Genomic DNA, 3875 nt, shown 5'->3' with positions numbered 1-3875 from the left:
GTGACGTTGGCAGCTTTATGGCGACGACGAGACGGTTGCTTTACTTTACTATTTTCCTTTTTATTCGCCGAGAGAAAGACTACGAAAAAGGCAACAAATCACGGCGTACCGCATTGCCTGGCAACGCAAAATATTTTTTTAATTTTCAAACAAAGCCGCTTACCACATTTCTGAGCGAAAATAGACAAAATCACGATGTTTCTATTAGCTTAAGTTAGTTAAGAAATTACCTATAAAAAGGGAGTTGAACCGTTTGACAGTTAATGTTTAGCTCTGAGTTACGTTTTTGTGTTTTTGTCTCTGTGGAGTTCTGTTCAGTTGCAGTAAAAGTACGGTAGCTACTAAAACCACTAACATCGCGTTAGTTTAAACTGGAACTTCGTATTTGCATTATATAGTTTTTATCTAAGAGTTGGACAAATGCATTGAATAGTATTTGCTGTCTTTTTTGCTTGTGATTTGCAATTATTCCATTTCCTATTTCTGATAACAAGGTCAATTTTTTTACGCTGTATTTCAACTCTTTAAACAACATTCTAAAATATAAACAGCGTCTTGTTTTTCTTTGGCATTTGTATAGTTGTTTGTCTTGATTAAATGACAAAAATATCAACTAAGCATTTTCATGAGTTTTGCATAAACCCCCCAAAATAACTAAAAAAAATTGTAACAATTGGTAAGGGGCTGACAATGATCCAATATTACGAGGAAAAGCGGTCCATAATCTAAAAAAGATACATGGCCAAAATTAATTTGGAGATGACAGTGTGAAACAGTTCAATATACCAAAACACTAAATTTAAATCGGAGGATTATAACGAAATGACACACTGGAAATATCCAACAGAACCAGTTTACTAAAGGAGGCCCACATCAGTTGGAAAAATCAGAAAGGTTATATAATACATGATGAAAATGAATAAAGAGTTATTCGAAACGTTTAAAATGCCACCTTATACTTCTGTATGGGCTTTCATATTCTTACTACGTCTGATTACAACCTCCAACCATTGTGCTCCAAAACTTGTAACAATGTTTAGTAAAATTGCGCATCATTCCCAGTCAATAGAAGGATCTAATAGAATCTAATAGCAACAAGTAAAATTGTTTGTAAATTTAAAATAAGAAAGGAAATTATTCTTTCCAAGTTGAACTCCAGAAAACTCCATGCATCATCTAAAATTCTATATCAAAGCAGAACTTTATGTCATTTGCAGTGACAGGCAACACTGGACAAATTTTATTGTTTTGACATTTTCGGCAGAAATTCAATTTTTAATACTGGCCCAATTAGCATTAAAACACAGTCTCCTGCCGCTATACCTATTTGCAGTGTTGTAAACAAGTCATTTTGAAATAACTTAAGTCCAAGTCAAGTCATTTGAAAAATAACTTAAGTCCAAGTCAAGTCTTTTGCAAAAATAACAAGTCAAGTCCCAGTCCAAGTCATCGGTTGCCCAAGTCAAGTCCCAGTCCAGTCATTATGAGAGCAAGTCAATTTCAAGTCATGTCATTAACATAAAAGTAAATTGTTAAACTATTAAAATTGGTAAACTCGTCCGATTACAAGCAACAATTTAACTAAAACAACACACAAAGGCAATATAAAGCAATAAGAGTATTTAATGTGCAAAACTTGAGATAAATTCAAATGAAAAACACTTAATTTACTCCCAAGTTATTTGACAAAATGACTTAAGTCCAAGTCAAGTCATTTGTCCAAAAGACTTAAGTCAAGCCAAGTCATTTTGGTCAAATGACTTAAGTCAAGTCAAGTCATTTGAAAACAGTGACTTAAGTGCACTTAAGTCAAGTCAATGACTCAAGTCATTACAACACTGCCTATTTGTAGTGAGTTTTATCTTCCATATACATTAATTTGAAGTCATGTTTAACTTGAAAAGTACATATTAAAGGCAAATCCAAAATTTTGCCTTTTTTATAAAATTGCAAACTCTGCAGATCTTACTTGCTTCAGTTATTCCATAAATGTCTAAAAAAACAAGTATTAGGTCACAGCAGATGAATTTCACTCCAAAAATATAGGTGGATTATAACCTAAAATTTCGCATTTTTACCCGATTTTGCGAATTTCCGCAAAAATTCAACTCTATTTCCTCACACCAATACATGTTCAAATGAGCTTAAATTTGGTATACAATGGTTTTAGGTGTCTATCTATCAAAATCCATACGAGTCAGGTGGATTTGAAAAAAAAGTGATTTCGCGACCCCCCCTACTATATATGCTTCCAACTATTCTGGAAGACAGGCTGTATTAACCGCATTGCAAAAATATACTGATTCTAAACAAGCCATTTTTTTAGAATTTCACTAAGTCATTTTCAGACTACATAATAGTGTCGTAACATGTTAAAATATGTTGTCACAAACATGGCAGACTTACATCAAAAAAACATAAATTGCTGCTTTTTCATAAAATTTCGAAATTCTGTACAGAAAAAACCTGACGTGATAGAGAAAAACTACTGCCATTTTCGGAATCAGTGACCTCGAAATAGGGGGAAACGCCTAATAGGGTGCGTGGAGCTTTTAACAAGCCAAAATTTGTAAACCAGTGTAATCAATGCGACGGCTGCCATTGCTTTTTGGCAACTAGTTGTTGGACTGCAGCTTATGACCGAGATAAGAACAACACCAACGTCAGAATAAAACACAATTCGGAATAAGGCCGAATAGGACTAATACCTAATGGCATTACTACCGTCTAAGTCAGAATAAGTCCTAAATCCGTCGGAATAAGGCCTAAAAGGTCAGAATCAGGCCTAAACAACAGTTTAACTAACCCCAAATCCCTACCCAAAGTAGCCTACATCACTAACTCCCCTAATAATGTTAATACTAACCCATTTTCTAACCCCACCCATTACCCATCAATAACCCAAAATCCGGTGTCAAAACAGCGGCGCCCTGTCGGCGCCGGTCAGACTAGGGTGTCCAAACGTAGTCACCGAAAAAGGCCGATGCCCAGACCTGGCCCCCGATCGTCAGATACCCTCAACCCGCAGGTCCGGGTGTTATTTTGGCCATTTAGGCCTTCTTTCGGTGAATTTAGGACTTAATCCGATGAATTTAGGACGTATTCCGATGAATCTAGTCTAGGCCTTATTCCGATGAATCTAGGCCTTATTCCGATAAATTTAGGACCAATTCCGATTAAGGCCTAATTCTGATTAATTTAGGCCTTATTCCTACAGATTTAGGTCTTCAATTAATTGTCAATTAGCGAAATTTCCGACAGATTCAGGTCTTTCAATAAAGTATAAATTAGCGAAGCATAACATAAAGAATCAGTAGGCTATTAGGCTAGGCTAGAATAAGCGGTTAATCTGAAGTAGGAAAGTAGGCTACCATTACCTACTACTGGCACAATTTTAATATCCCGTCAGCATAAAATAGATATTTTGATTGATAGCTAATTTACCCCCTAAAACGAGGAAATTTACCCTCAGGGGTAAATTTACCCCAGGTTAAGAAAGGCTGCTATACAGTGTGCCAATTTAGAAATAATTTCAAAATATTAACAACTCGCGTGCCAAACATTTTTCTATGTTTAGTTTTGCACTGGCGGAGTCGGTCCGGCCAAATGTGCAATTTCATTGAGTCCCGAGTCCGGATCAGACTCTAGGCTACAGCCTTATTTCACCGATTTACGTAACTTAAATAAGATGGATTTTCAGCAATCCACTCATAAGGTTCATAGAAAATATGCCACCACATGCTATTCCACCTTCAAAATTTATAACTGTTTGCTGCCTTATTAGTTTCGAAATTTAGTACTGCGCATGCGCACACGTCGGACTCGGGTAGTTTTACCTAGTCTTACTCGAGCCCATGGGCGCCCCCACGGAGGGG

Source organism: Ascidiella aspersa, chromosome 1, assembly GCF_963924565.1.
Source record: "Ascidiella aspersa chromosome 1, kaAscAspe10.2, whole genome shotgun sequence".
Classification (NCBI taxonomy): domain Eukaryota; kingdom Metazoa; phylum Chordata; class Ascidiacea; order Phlebobranchia; family Ascidiidae; genus Ascidiella; species Ascidiella aspersa.
The sequence above is the reverse complement of the archived record's forward strand: the minus strand, read 5'-3'. Positions refer to the sequence as shown.